This window comes from Capsicum annuum, chromosome 11 (genome assembly GCF_002878395.1).
Source record: "Capsicum annuum cultivar UCD-10X-F1 chromosome 11, UCD10Xv1.1, whole genome shotgun sequence".
Taxonomy (NCBI): domain Eukaryota; kingdom Viridiplantae; phylum Streptophyta; class Magnoliopsida; order Solanales; family Solanaceae; genus Capsicum; species Capsicum annuum.
This window is the reverse complement of record NC_061121.1, coordinates 46,599,413-46,616,438: the sequence shown is the minus strand read 5'-3', so window position 1 is coordinate 46,616,438 and position 17,026 is coordinate 46,599,413. Positions and strand designations below refer to the sequence as shown.

Below are 17,026 nucleotides of genomic sequence, written 5' to 3'. Positions count from 1 at the left end.
ATATATATATATATATATATATATATATATATATTGGAATGGCTATTACCTTGGCGGATTTAATTTTTCCTTGATTTTCCCCTGATTTATGTGACTTCGACGCATTGGGGCCCTTTCCGTAGGGAGCTGGACCCATATATCCCATAGGTGCCTTTAGGATGGAGCAAGCTACACAGTTCAAGTTAAATCTTTAAACTCTCATGTTCATGACCCTTGTCCTTATCCTGACATCCTATATATATGTATATGAATGTGGCGCATAAAGTTTATGACTGTATTTTGATAATTACATTATTTTATACTTATTTCCTGAGTTACATGTCAGTGCTTATCCCACTAACCGTTCCAGTATGCTACGTCATTCCATGATGCAGGGTCTGAAGGATTTTTTGTTGCTCCTGTGCAACATTAGGTGGTTGAGCACGCCTATTGAGTTGCTGTAAAGTGGTGAGCCTTCAACATTTGAAAGGCCTTATCATTTTACTATTCCTTCTTTATTGTCATAGTACTTTTGGATTTTTTTAGTCATAGTCTGAGGCATGTACCGACTTAGATGCTATTTTGATTTTAGAGGCTTTTGTGGATAGTGTTAGGATGTTTTAGTCATTGTGTTTTTACTCTTAGAACTTGATTAGAATTATATATTATTCTTACCATCATGTTTGATTGTCTTCTACTGTATTTTTTAATTGTGTTTTGGATATTAGGCTAAGTGATACAAGAAAGACAAGAGAAACACGAAACAAATACCAAAATCAATCCACTAGCTAAGAAATCGAGGACCTCTTTTGGTGACCCCTCTCAAATTTGCTACCAAAAAGAAGAAAACAAGGCACACAACAAGAACAAGATGAAAAATAGACTAATTTCGGATTCCACATTAACAACACAAACACACGGTTACAACATCAATACTACTACACGATTACAAAAAAAACAAAAGGATAGATAGTTAGACAAATTAAAGCTATAATATTAACAACCCAAAAGCCTATTCCACTCTTGGACCTTTAACATCACACACATCAAATACCTAACTCTTACATTGGCACAAGAGTGACCCTGATCTCCCAAGCATCCAATGTTTCCAAGCTTGAATCCAACACGAGCGATTCCATACTCAAGTTGATTTCCCTAGTTACAATTTCGGGTTGGTGGTCTTCTCTCCTTAGAGAGTAAATGTTTCAAGTGTTATAAACTCATAATATTCATCAAAAATCTCCCTAATGAAACCCTACATTATTCTATTTATAGTGTATTACAAATAATAGGTAAAATGGCCAAAAGGCCCCTTAGTGAAGGGGAACCCGTCTAGTATATGTAGTGGACTGATTTGTCCCATTTAGTGTATGTAGTGGACTATTTTGGTGTCCATTTAGGTGCTACTTTGCACTTTATTGCACACACCAATCCTCGGTTCTAACGTACTCCCTCATAAGTCCATCTACGTGATTGTACTCATATCATCCTCCCCTTCTTGAAAAGGATTCGACCTTGAATCCGTACCTTGCAAAATTAAAGAGGAAACAAACAAGTACACATCCTCATGGCATGAGGGTTAGGGTTAGCAAAATAAAAAATTAGCACTATCATGCCACGGTGGTACACACTTGAAGTACAACCAAGGATCCTTTGTGTTTATTATGAAAAGCTTTTGTACAACATCACAAACGAAAGGGCTCGGATGAACATCAAGAATTAAGGGACAAAAACTGATACTATGCCTCTCATACGATGTATATCCAACAACACCATGAATATCATCATATGCATATAGGTAGTGAAGAAAGGCACCAAAGACACAATTCTCATCTAAGATGTATTTACAAGTAGGAACACACAATGAGAGAAAGGGACATTGCAAGCACATAGGACCTCTCTCTTTCTAACCACTTACCGAGGGAAGACATTCCATCAAGAGAGTCATACCAATAGGGAGAATAGGGAAACTACCACGCAACAATCCAATCCAAGGCAAGTAATTTTCCCAAGAACTCAGCTTCCCTCTACAAATGATGTGAAGCACGCTCCCAAGAGTCTCACAAGATACTTCAACTTGTCCAACCCCATGAATGTGATAAGAAGTCTTTAAGATCCTTGGACCCTTCTACAAATAAGAATACAACTTGACATCCTCAAGTTGTGGTTCACATAACTTAAATACAAGTGTGTCAAACATGGATGCACAGATATGAGCAACACCCCAAAGAGACAATGACACATTTTCCCTACGGCCCTCGAGTAGACAAAAACCACCATTAACATCAAAGGGATCATAATTCAAGTCACCATATTTGTCAAACAGGGTGGGGTGTCATGCAAAGGAGTACAAGTAAAATCATTTTTCAAAGATATTCAAGCACATTGTTAACCCTATAAGCCAAGCAAACATTAGATTCTTTATAACAACATAGGCTCACGGGTTCACTCCTTTGTCCTTGACCAACATCTTCAAATTCTTCACTCACTTGAGAATCATTAATCACATCACACATATTCTCAAGTGGTGGGAATGTGTTACACATAAGTTGATCAACATAATTTTCACATAACGATGTACTTTCATTCAACACAATAGCTTCAACACTAGGTGGACATAAATAGATCTTACTAGAAGAGTCGATTTGGTTATCTATAGGATCAACTAGTGTATCCACTCGCACAACATGTACATCATCCACAAGTGGTAAGGAATCAATATACTCATATGTAGGTAAGCTACTACTCACACTCAACGGCTTATTAGTCACATGTTCATCATTCACATGTACTAAAGTACAAGAGTTAGCTATTTTTCCTTGACGTTCATGAGTATGTTCATCTTTACCTCGGTGTAAAAGTCCTTCACAAGTTTGGGCAGCAACTTCCTTTGGTAAGCTCTCACCGCAAGTTGTTTGGACCTTAGGTTTCGGATTTGTTGGGATAAGTGTGGATACCAATTGGCGTAGCCTTTCAACGTGCCCTTTCATGTCTTCAATATTGTCAGTGATGTGGTCAAATGTGGCATCGAAATTGGTGGAAGCCATGGTACCTAAAATAAAAGACAACAATGAACAACAAAACAACAAACTTGTTAGCTCAAAAATGTCTTACCACACTCAGCTCAAAAATGCCTCACCACACTCTCACTCTTGATTTTTACCTCACACTTGGTTTCACAAGTGTTGAAAGTCGGCTTGTACTTCGTGAGTGATTGAGGGTCGAGTCTACTCTTGCTCGGAATAGATTTTCATTTGAGTTGACTTAAAGAAAATTTGTTTGCGGACTTGAACCAACAAGATGCAACGAATTCACAAAAGATAAAAGTACACAACAAATGTAGACACGAACAAATGGACTCTTAAACTAACTTACAATCTAGTAGGAGATTACTAGTTTGTTAATTAGTGTTCAAACCAAAAAATGGAAATAGGAAACAATAAAATGAAACTAAGAAATATAAAATTTGAGCTTAAAAATTGTCGGTGAATGGTAAAAACGTGATGTGGCAGCCACTTATTGGTTGCGGTTGTTATCAAATTTTATTTTCTAATTCAAGTCTTGGTTCAATTGTAATTTGGAATTGGAGGGAATTGGTTAAGAGAAATAAAACAAGTCTTGAAATCCTCTTTCAAATTCAAAAAGCAAGACTTGACTTTTCTCCTCAAGACATGGTCCTTAAATCATGGAAGGTTGTTGGAAAAGTGGTTGTTAAAGTCTTGAGAGGTCTTAAATTTTAGAAATATGTCTTTCAAGACTAACAAAATACACACTCGCTTTCTTCAACTTCCATGATCAAACAACCACTTTTTCTTCAACAATAGATGAAGATGTGAACACCAAGAACACATTTTTTTGAATCTTGAAGTTCTAAGGTTCAAGTTGGAGCCCAAACATCAACAACACCTTTCCAAGCTTAAAAATACAACACTATAACCACCATACATATTCAAACCTTGAACCAACAACACACCGCACGTCCAAGCTTTGAATACGCAACAATAATACCAACAACAATCACACGGCCAAGGTTTAGGTTCACAACAACAATATCAACAATTAAAGCTTAAATCTAGATCTAGACTTCTTTGGTGTTAGAGGTGAAGAACCTAACACTAGAAACAACAAAACAAATAAAATGACTCCTACATCTAGACTCAAAACAAGAAAAATCTCAGCCAAGACACATCAAGAACACAATTTCGGTCAAGACATAAAAATGGACAGATTTGCTTCTTTTTGAATTTTTCAGATTTCAACTTCTTTTTTTTTTAATTTTCTAACAAGAAAACCCAAGATTGATCTTGTAGGAACAATATCTAGCCATTATCTGATGCCAAATGATGCAATAAAGACAAGAGAGATACGAAACAAACACCAAAATCAGTCCACTAGCCAAGAAACCGAGGACCTCTTTTGGTGATCCCTCTTGGATTCGCTACCAACAAGAAGAAAACAAGGCATAATGGCGTAATAACACCAAAAACGTAGAGATAACTTAACCTGGAGATTAAAGGAAGTTGGACTCGACCCACTTTTGGAAATTGGGGGGAGGGGTGGAATATTTCTCCTCTTGGGCCGATGAGAGCCCAATATTTCCTCTGCCCCGATGTGGCCCAATATGAGATTGTTTTCCTAACGACTCAACCCTACTGCCATTGTTGGAATTGCTAGATAGACTGGACTTAGGATAATGGGATTTAGGGTACTTACCTGGCGCCTCCACCGGTTGTTTACCTTTTGGGATCTGGTGTTACCATCGGGGGTGATCCGGATATCCACTGAGGTTTTTTCTTTCTTGCGAAGATGACTATTTTTCATTTATCATTTGCTTGCTCCGAATGAATAGAGGGAGATCAAATAGAGTTTGGGTTCGTAGGTTGAATGACTTCCTTTCCATTGAAATTTTGGACTATGTGACCCAAGTGACCGCATGATTTGCAAAGAATTTTCTCACCTTCGTATATTGTACTCTGCTTATGGCAGTCGATGGTGACTGAAGTTTTGACCCGCACCCTAAATTGATCTAGACACATATCCTAGCATACCTACCACTCATGGTAGAGAAGGTGCAAGCATAGATCTTTAGAAATTTCCCTATCTTCCTTCCCACCCTTTCTAGAATATATAAGTCGTAGAACTCTATAAGTAACTAGGGTAACAACAAATCATGTGGAGTCGATCTGAGTTTTACTGGGGATAAAATTTGGTTTCCATCTCCTAACCGATAGGAAACTCCCCATAATAAATCATGGTCCCCCGTAAAGAGCTCTAACCTGGCTTTCTGGGTTCTCGAATTTGACTATGAAGAAGTCGAATCCAAGATTAATAGCAAAGAGGCTCAGCTTGCTTCCACAAGGCTTTCAATTTTATTTTGAAATATTATTGGGTAAATTTACTCTCGGAGGCTTGATAATGATAGAGAATTGCCAAGGTGCGTAGAGGCATTCATGTCTTCAACCAATAAATTAATAAGGTCATCATCTAAGTCCCCAAATCTTTCTCAAGGGATAAATAATCCATAGGCAGGTCTGAGGTCAGAATCTTATTTGAGGTTACATCTCTATATGAGAGTTTGCTATCCATCATTTGGATATCATTTGGGAGATTAGTTATGGGTGGGGTAGGAGAGTTTGGTATCTCTTGGAATAGGGATTTTTCAATCCTTAGGAAAGAAGAAGATTTGGAAATTGTATGTAGAGAGGGACGGGACTTTCTCTCTCTAACCCATTTTTTTCAACTATTTTTTTATGTGATTTATTTGTTTGAGATTTTTATTATATATGAGGTTTAAATATTTTGAAAAATAAAAATAACATCATGATATTTTTAGAGTTTCAAAAAATAAAAATATTTTTCAAGTGCATAAGTTTTAGTCATCTTATTAAGTAATTTGATTTTTATTTATGAGTTCTAAAAGCTACATATTCTTAAACAAAGAAAATAAAACTCTTTTTGGAAACAACATGGATAAAGATTTCATCTAAAATTTTTGTATTTTTATGTTTACAATTTTAATTTTGTCTAAATTTGAAATACTTAGTTATAGATATTATCTCATTGAAAGTGTAAGCATAAAATTTTCTTAATATGTAGGGGTAGAAGTGATTTATTTTATATAAAATAATAGATAGTTGTCATGTTTCACTCTTTAAGAGTCAAATTACAGGAACTTTGATTAATATTTTAAGATATATTTTCTAATCATATTGATATGAGATGAACTGTAAATCAAAGTACTTTTTCTGTAGCTTATAAATATTTAAAAATTAAATTAATTTAATCTAATTTAATTTTAAAAATTAGTTAAATTGACACTCAAAAGGTGAAACATAACAATTTAAAAAAATGGATAAAATATTACAGGAGTGTTTGTATTAATCTAAACAAGAACTAAAGAGATATAAATATTATAACATTGTTTAATTTACTAGGGAGAGAATTAGTGTAGTTTCACTGGTACTATCATACTACATCGCTTATTTATCAAGAATTTTGCATTTATAATGTTGTGTCTAAGACCATCGAAAGAATATAATACTATTTTTTTAAAATAAATAAATAAGAAATTTAAAACTAAAATATATATAGAAAGAAGTCTTAATTATAAGAATTAATTGTCTATTTTTAGGAGTAGGAGAATAATTAATTCTTTTTTTGAGTGATTTTTTTGCCAAGCATACAATTACAATATATGAAAATATTATGAGAATCATAAGTCTTATTGGTATTAGGAGAGTCAGGAATTTTGTTAAGTTTAAAATTGAAATATATGAATTATTAGTGTTCTTTTTTTTATACTTAATTAATTAAACTATGAAACATTAAACGGTCATAATTATATAATAAAATAAAGAATCCTAAATTTAATATGGAAGTCCCATTTTATTTGGATGATACTTATTTTTTTTACTTATTGAGTTCTAAAATATATGATAGAATGTATTAAAAGAACTAATGTAAGCTCCTTAAATTAGCAATTACTTTTATTATATTTAAAATTAATAAGTCTTAGAATATATAGTAAGAAAAAATATCAGGTAAAAGACATTAGGATAATTAATGTAGACTCTAAAATAAGCCTTCTTAAATTTGAATACTACGTGAATGCCGATTGGTCCTCTTTCAAATTCTTCTTTCTTTTACTATCTTCCTCTTCTTGTATGTGTACATGATATTGGTAGGCTTTTCTGTTTTTGTGATTGATTCTTGTGAGTTTTGCTTTGTGCTTTACCTTATTGCTACTGCAGTCTACATGTTTTGTTCATTCAAATTTATCCTGATTTTTTATCATGTGAAAAAAGTAAAAAATATTAAATTTGAAGTCACTGGCTCCCATAATTTCAGATATGGAGGAAATATTGCATTGTTCAACTAATCAATTTGGTGGAGAGCTCTTATAGAATGGATATTATGGACTTGTAGTATCCACGGACAATGTGGTAAGATACATCAATTTTTTTCATGCATTCTACAGCTTGAGTTTTAGCTAAATATAAGATTAAAAAAAAATTAATCTCCTTATCAAAATACGTAATATTACTCCCAATGCGATTTATCGTAATCTCATATAAATTCGATTTAAATTTGAAGAGACGTAAATTGCAATATGTGAAAACTAGGAAGAATTATAGTTGGCCTAATGGAGTTGAACATCGTTTGAGCTTCATAGTAATTTTCTTGTTTTACAATCTTTTTAAAATTGTCAATATTTTATAAAAAATATAAATCATCTAAATTTGTCGAAAAATTTTATCGTATCAGATTTAGAAATTAACAAAAAAGAAAAACAGAATTATGAGGAAAGAAAATTAGACTATGATTCATGGTCAATATACATGCAGATGGCTTCATGTAAGAGAATATATATAAGTCATAAACTCCTATAAAAAGAAGTAACTGATCCACATTATCTCTCATAATATTTTTGGAAGAATTGAACATGGTATTATGATAAAAAAGATGAAGTTGAAAAAAAATTAAAATGAAGAAAGGCATGTCACAAAAAGTAACAAGAACAAAAGTAAAAATTGGCTGATTTTTATGTCAAGATCTAGCAGTTATGGGACTTACTTAAAAAATCAATTTTGCAGAGTATTCCTACTCGTCAAGAATTTTTCATTTATAATGTTGTGTCTAAGACCATCGACAGAATATAATAGTATTTTTTAAAATAAAAAATATGAAATTTAAACCTAAAATATATAGAAAGAAGTCTTAATTATAAAAACTAATTGTCTATTTTTAGGAGTAGGAGAATAATTAATTCTTCTTTTACGTGAAGAATTTTTTTCAAGTATAGAATTACAATGAGCCCGTTTGGATAGGATTAAAAAAATAGTTTTTTAGTTGAATGATTAAAAGCTTAAAATAAGTGCTTATAAATTAAGCAGAAAAGCGTTTGGATAGAAGTGCTGAAATTGAAAAAAAGTTGCTGATGTGTTTGGTAAACAAGTGATGTTAAACACTTTTTGTTGTTAAAATGACTTAAATGTTCTTAAAGTTGTTAACACCATAAATAAGGTGAATTATTTATAATTCTTAATTCTAAAATAAAATTATTGAATAAACCTCTGATGTAATGATGGATTCAATGAAAACAAAGAAGAAAGATGAAGAGAAAATTGGAGGGAAGAGATGAAGCGAAACGACAAAGAGAAAAAGAAAATGATCAAATCTAAAAGAATTTTAATCTAAAAAGAAAAGAGATGGGGTACCCGGCTTCTCACTTTTTAAATTTTTAATCAGCTTTTAGCTTTTTTAAGCATTTTTTAATTTATCAAACACCTTAAAAAGCTAAAAAAGTTAATCATATCCAAACAGGCTCAATATATGAAAATATTAGGAGAATCATAAGTCTTATTGGTATTAGGAGAGTCACAAATTTTGTTAAATTTAAAATTGAAATACATGAATTATTATTTTTTTTTTTTAACTAAATTAATTAAACTATGAAATATTAAATGGTCATAATTTATACATATATATAAAAGAGGATTAGAGAAATCCACAATTTCTATTTATTTAATTTCTAGTTTTTTGAATTTTTTTCTAAATTAATTCCTTTTTCAAACTCTGCCCATTTATTTCTCAATAAATATATAGATTTGTTAAATATCATTAAATTTCATACTTTACAGGTAGCAAAGAAAAAAACGATTGTTCCGTCTTCTCCTATTCCCTTCACAAGTATGCTAATAGTTCTTCTGAAAAAAAATAAAATCAAAGCTCCATTTGCTTTCTTCATCTCTTATTTGAGTCTGAGAAGAAGATGGTTCTCCCCATTAACGAACCCTGTAAGTGTCAATTTCATTTTGTAGCCCTATTGTACAACAGGTTCAGTTTGTCAACTTTGTATTCTTATAAGTGTTCATTTTGAAATCAAGTCCTTATTTGGAATGTTTAGTCTCAACCTAATCGTAATGCTAACTTGGGAGTAAATAATTATAGTCGACCAGACGTGGTGGGTTTTCTAAATAATAGGTTTAGTTTGTCAACTTTGTATTCTTATAAGTAGTAACTGATAGTCCATATTCATAGGTTTAGTTTGTCAACTTTGTATTCTTATAAGTAGTAACTGATAGTCCATATTCACTTGCAGGTATTGACTGGACATCAAGACAATGTTGAATTTACGCTTGCAATGGGCGATTTTGAGCCTTTTGTGCTCTCTGGTGGTTGACCGACCCGTCATTGAATGCTATCTTCTTTCAAGTATTTTGTGATTAATTTTATTCCTATATAGGATTTATATGGTATATTTTATTTCTAGAAGAGTGTCACATGAACTGTGTTGAAGGGACTATAGTCTCTTTCTTAATGGTGATTTGTATTTGACGTAGGGAAACTTTTAAAACACATCAGAGTTCATCCTCTTACTATCATTACTGCCTGCAGTCAGTTATTATTACCTCTTTTAGTTGTTACCTCAGATAGGTGAACTTTTCCAAGATTGTGTACAATAAAGCTAATGCAATCATGGAATCATTTTTGCAGGGAAGGATAAATTGGTTGTTTTGTGGAGTATTCATGATCATGTGTCCACGTTGGCAGCAGACTAGGGAGATGCAAAGTCTCCTGGATCTAGAGCAAGTAACCCGAAACCTTCTGCAGAAGGCCCTACTATTTAAGCTCAAGGTATTTTCCAAGGACATGATGATACTGTAGAAGATGTTCAGTTCTGCCCTTCCAGGTAGCTATCACATCTCCTCCCACACTATAGAAGATGTTGAGTTTAGTTATCCAGTTTTTTTGTTAGGAGTTGTGATACTTGATGTTGCTTGGGTTAAAAAACCTTCGTGTAACATGCGCTTGACTGAAGATGAACTAATACTCGTATGAGATGTCATGTCACATATCAAGCTTCTTTTTCTTTTGAATCATGTATTGGAAATTTCACCGTTAAGCCATTCGATATGATGTCCCTTTTGTTAATATTATAGCCTTTATAGAGGATCGTTCCTTTTGTTTTCTGTTTTACCTAATTGTCAGTTATACAACTAGAGGAATGTGTGATGTTTTTGTCAACTTTATAAAGGTTGCATGTGGTCTGAGTAAGAAGCCAAAGAAGCAGATTGTGGACATTGATGCTGCATATATGAACAATGAATTGGCAATTTTGGAATATGTTGAAGACATTTACGGTTTCTACAAACTATCTGAGGTATCCATTGTCTTGAACTTGATCTTTATTTTAATTAAAATCTGTCTGGTTTCTTGTAGAATATATGTTTCTAATGATTTCTGGCAATTAATGTAGCCTGCCAAAGCAGCCTATCCTAATGAAGCCACTGATCAGCTTGGTTCCAGGCAACACAATAAGGTCTTTGATTGCTCTGGTATTTTCAGCTAATATAATCATTAACATTTGTTAGTCATTTCTAACCCCATGTTGTGCAGAAGGTGTACAATCATATTTCGACAATCTCTGTGTTTTATAGGCTTATATATCATATTTCAGGCATTGATTGAACTTTTAGACCAAGTATAAGATGTAATTTATATTGAACCACTATGTGAAGAGAAAATTGTATCCCTTGGTCATGATGGGCCAGCTGCCGTTTTGCAGAAATTGACAGAAAATGTTTGTGTAAGTGACCAAAGGAAAGAGCCAACTATCTATTTTCTTGTATTTTAGGTATATCAACTCTTCTCTTATGTAAATAGATCATGTATGTGAATTATGGATCAATTTACGTTTAGCCATATGTAACTATAGGTTTTCAAGAAGCATGGACAAGTTAAAACATCTGGACCGTAGTGCTCCTTTAAGGTTTGTGTCAAGCGCCTTACTAAGATCTTTCTAAGTTGTCAATAAAACAAGTTATGTGTGGACACCTGATGATGACTTTCAAGTTTTTCATTTGCTGAATGAACAAAGTGGAGAAGAAAAGGTTTTGCAATTGAGAGATAAGTGGTAATTAGTTGAATCCTTGTAATTTCATCTCCTATCAAGCTGTTGAATACACTTAAAGCATAAATTCATACACAAGCTATTTCGTTGTCACTCTTCTATAGTAGATAAATGATATTCTTAAATAGGTTCCTCTCTATCTCTGTTATAGTAGAATGTAGACAAACTCTAGATGGAAAATGAACTTTCCTGTTTGCAATGACTTGCTACTCTTACATCATCTTCCCAACCAACAAGTATCTCATAATTTATCAACATATTTTCAACATAATATCTCATAATTTATGTTTTATAAACTCTATTTTTAGATATTTAAATTATTTTTTACCGGATCCCCACACCCGTATCCATCCCTAGATTCATATCCCCGAATCAACATTGTTGATCGCTACCTTACATTGGAGACTGCATCAAGAAGGGAACTGTAGTTGGTGGGCATAAGTGCCATGCTTATAGCCTCTAAATATGAAAAATTCTCGAGGTAAAATATGAAAGCCTCTGTCACCATATGAGTTGTTAATGGCTAAAGCTAACAGTTTTCTAAATGTTGTAACTTATTTTTCAGGTCAATGACTTCGTGTGAATCTCAAAAAAAACTTACATTCACGAGAAAGTGTTAACTATGGAGAAACAAATTCTTGGGCAACTGGAATGGTATCTAACAGTCCCAATACCTTATGTGTTCCTCGTTTGTTTCATCAAAGCTTCTTTACCTGATTCAGAAGTAAGTTCTTTAATTTGGGCTCCCGAGGTAAAATATGAAAGCCTCTTTCACTATATGAGTTGTTAATGGCTAAACCTAACAACTTTCTAAATATTGTAATTTGTTTTTTCAAGTCAATGACTTCGTGTGCATCTCGGACAAAACTTATAGTCACGGGCAAGTGTTAACTATAGAGAAACAAATTCTCGGGCAACTGGAATGGTATCTAACAATCCAAGACCTTATGTGTTCCTCGTCCATTTCATCAAAGCTTCTTTACCTGATTCAGAAGTAAGTTCTTTAACATACTTGCCTATTTGTGTGTCACAATTAGTTTACGGTACTAACTTTAATCCCTTTAAATGTGTGAATAACACAAATAGTTTATGGTACTAACTTTAATCCCCTTTGAATATGTGAATAACATAAATAGTCATTTAGAATTGGTATAACGTGAAGATGGAAAATCCACCATTCCTATTTCTCTAATTTCTGTTTTTTTTTTTCAAATCAACTCTTTTTTCAAACTTTGCCCATTATTTCTTAATAAATTTGTTAAATATCATTAAATTTCACACTTTACAGGTAGCAAAAAAAAATGAATGCTCTATCTTCTCCTATTCCCTTCACCAAGTATTCCCTTCGCCAAGTATGTTAACAGTTCTTCTGAAAAAAAAAAGGGAAAAATCAAAGCTCCATTTGCTTTATTCATCTCTTATTTGAGCACATATATCGGTATTTAGTTCCATAGAAATTTTTAAGGTGAATCATCTTCCACATTTATAACTCTCAGTGTCTTCAATTGTATATTACTCATTGAATTATTGTATTACTAATTTATTGTTGTCCCTCATTAATCCTTTCTTTCATATTCCTCATTTGTAACTACAGAATCCTTTAATGTCTATTAATTTATGAATAATTATATTGCTAATTTATTTTTGTGTCCTTCATACCTTTATTTTTGTGTCCTTTCAAACTCTAATTATATCACTATATACAGATTGAAAGTAAACTGTTTGCATACTGTAATATCCTTTGATTGTATACCATTTAGTCGAGATTTTACAATGACATATTCTTTTCTTTCACCGTTGGTTTCTAATAGAAATGATTTCATGATAAGGGTTAGACTTTGTAGAATATGGGATGCTATTAATCATAAGATAAATGGTAAGTTGATCAGTATGGAAATGATATTTATTGATGAAAAGGAACTTTCTTACATTGATTTTTATTTTAAAACACTATTTCTTATTTAAACTTTTAGTTTACATAACATTTATGACTTTCTTCCGTCAGGAAAATTTGATCTATGGTAAAATGGGTACAAATCAAGTAAACAGGCTAAAAGCCATGTTGAAAGAAGGTTCTTTATTTACCATCAAAAACTTCAAAGTTGTTGAAAGTACTTTTGCATACAGACCTATTGAAAGTCCATTGACAATTATCTTGTCTTCCTCAACTGTCATCAATAATTTATCTGAAGATATTGTCGACATTTCTATAAATGGATTTCAGTTTATTAAACCAACTATGATTGATTCAAGGGTGAACAACCACACTGTGTTATCAGGTCTACATTATTCTTAAATATCATACTTTACCCACTTTATTTGCAGATGCGGTTGGTTGTTTATATGAAATTGGTGATATAGTGGATTGTGGATCCAAGGGCAAAAAATGAGAGATTAAAATTATTACTGATTAGTAAGTCACTCATCTATATATAACCGCTTAATATCTTTATTATAGTCATTCATTGATGTTATGACATCCAAATTTCATATGTATATAATTACTCATTCTATTTATCCTTTCTTTTTAATAAAAAAAACCTTATAATTTTTTAACTTTGGTGTTATTTCAATGCAACTTATGTATTTAAAGTGCATGAAACTTAAAATATAAATTCTTTCTTATTTTTCCCTTTCCTCAATTTTGGGGTGATTTATTAAATCCAAATATAACAAAATAATGTGGTCTGAGTAAGAAGCCAAAGAAGCAGATTGTGGACATTGATGCTGCAGATGTGAACAATGAATTGGCAGTTTTGGAATATGTTGAAGACATTTACAGCTTCTACAAACTAGTTGAGGTATTCATTGTCTTGAACTTGAGCTTTATTTTTGTTAAAATCTATCTGGTTTCTTGTAGAAGATATGTTTCTGATGATTTCTGGCAATTAATGAAGCCTGCCAACGCAGTCGATCCTAATGAAGCCACTGATTAGCTTGGTTCCAGGCTACACAAAATGGTCTTTGACTGCTCTGGTATTTTCAGCTAATGTAATCATTAACATTTGTTAGTCATTTCTAACCCCATGTTATGCAGAAGGTGTGCAATCATATTTCGACAATCTCTGTGTTTTGTAGGCTTATATATCCTATTTCAGGCATTGGTTGAGCTTTTAGACCAAGTAGAAGATGTAATTTCTGTTGAACCACAATGTGAAGAGAAAATTGTATCCCATGGTCATGATGGGTCAGCTAAGCCAACTGCCATTTTGCAGAAATTGGCAGAAAACATTTGTACAAATGAGCAAAGAAAAGAGTCAATTATCTATTTTCTTGTATTTTAGGTATGTCAGCTCTTCTCTTATGTAAATAGATCCTGTATGTGAATTATGGATCAATTTACTTTTAGCCATATGTAACTACAGGCTTCCAAGAAGCATGGACAAGTTGAAACATTTGGACCGCAGTGCTCCTTCAAGGTTTGTGCCAAGCGCCTTGCTAAAACCTTTTTGAGTTATCAATAAAACAAGTGATGTGTGGACACCTGACGATGACTTTCAGGTTTTGCGTTTGCTGAATGAACAAAGTGGAGAAGAAAAGGTTTCGTAATCGAGAGATGAGTGGTAATTAGTTGAATCTTTGTTATTTCATCTCCTATCAAGCTGTTGAATACAGTTGAAGCATAAATTCACACATAAGCTATTTCATTGTCACTCTTCTATAGTAGAAAAATGATATTCTTAAATAGTTTCATCTCTATTTTGTTATAGTTGAATGTAGACAAACTCTAGATAGAACATGAACTTTTCTGTTTGCAATGACTTGCTACTCTTACATCATCTTCCCAACCAACAAGTATCTCATAATTTTTTCAACATGTTTTCAACATAATACCTCATAATTTATGTTTTATAACTCTATTTTTAGATATTTAAATTATTTTTTGCCGGATTCCCACACCCATATCCATCCCTAGATCCATATCCCCGAATCAACATTATTGACCGCTACCTTGCTGTGGAGACTGTATCAAGAAGGGAACTGCAGTTGGTAGGCATTAGTGCCATGCTTATAGCCTCTAAATATGAAGAAACTTAGTCTCCCGAGGTAAAATATGAAAGCCTCTATCACCATATGAGTTGTTAATGGCTAAAGCTAACAGCTTTCTAAATGTTGTAATTTATTTTTCAGGTCAATGACTTCATGAGCATCTCGTACAAAACTTAAAGTCACGAGCAACTGTTATCTATGGACAAACAAATTCTCGAACAACTGAAATGGTATCTAACAGTCCAAATACCTTATGTGTTCCTCGTTTGTTTCATAGCTTCTTTACCTGATTCAGAAGTAAGTTCTTTAACATACTTGCCTATTTATGTGTCACAATTAGTTTACAGTACTAACTTTAATCCATTTAAAAAATAGATGGAGAACATGGTATATTTTCTGGCTGAGCTGGGGTTGATGAATTATGAAACCATTATCTACTGTCCATCGATGATTGTTGCCTCAGCTGTCTATGCTACTCGACACACCCTCAACCGGACACTATTTTGAAATGGGACACTTAAACTGTACACTTGTTTCTCAGAGGCTCAGATAATAGAGTGCATGAGGATGCTAGTTAGCTATCACTCTTAGGCTGCAAATCACAATCTGAAGGTTATTTACAAAAAGTACTCAAAGAGAATTTATTAAGTGTCTTTTGGGCGCATTTTATCTAGCATATAAATAATTGTCGACCTGCATATTTGGAATTGAGGCATAGTTGACAATACATTATAAATTAAATTATTCAAATATATACTTTTACCTACTGATGTCTCATTGGATAACTTGAAAAATCCCGAGGAAGAACTACAATTCATTAATAGTGTTAAAAATAGAAAAAGAGGGCATCTAATCATACTTTTTCAAAATTTATTGTGAAATACCCATTTAGTATAACATAGATGAAATAATATTGTTTGTAGACAATATTTTTAGTCTTATTAATTAAAATTATACTATTCATCATGCTAGACTTAACAACCTTCATTATCTCCTATCATTATAATACAGGAGTTACAAGAATGAAATATAAATACCTATGAAGAAAGAAATATAATATTTTACAACTTAGCATAAATATTAAAAAGGAGCAAAACTTCCTATTAAACAACAGTTTAAATTGCCTCTAACCTTTCACGTTTCACTTCTCGAGGGTCAAACTGTATGAATTTTGACTTACATTTTAAAATATTTTAATATGAAAAGAATTGAAACTTATAGCATTTTACATTGTCTTTATTTAATTTTTCAGTATTCAAGAAAAAATCTTTAATTCCTTATTTTAGTTAAAGAGGGATAATGTCCAATTAATGTATAGTACATAAATTAATTAAATTAAAGATATGAATAGGAAAGAGTAAAAAACTAAAAACCCACGTTGCTCTCAAAAAGCCTTTCTTGCGGTTTATTCTTCTTATTCTTCTCCTCTACAGAATATAGCTATAAAGGGCTCATAAATGGATTTTAACTATTCTTCTACCAGGTTTGTAATGAACCATTTCTCTTCTCAATCATTTGTATCTTTAATTGATTTTAATGCATATTAATCTCTGAATAATTGCATTTAATTAATTTTTAGGGCTTTTTATGTTCTTTTTATGTACTATATATAGATAAAGAAGTCAAATATTTTTCATATTATAG

General features: G+C 32.4%; 1 pseudogene; it reads left to right on the top strand.

Annotated features, from left to right (window-relative positions):
* The first annotated feature begins 9,114 nt into the window (after positions 1-9,114).
* On the top strand, positions 9,115-16,809 carry LOC124888665 (annotated as a pseudogene).
* Positions 16,810-17,026: the final 217 nt, after the last annotated feature.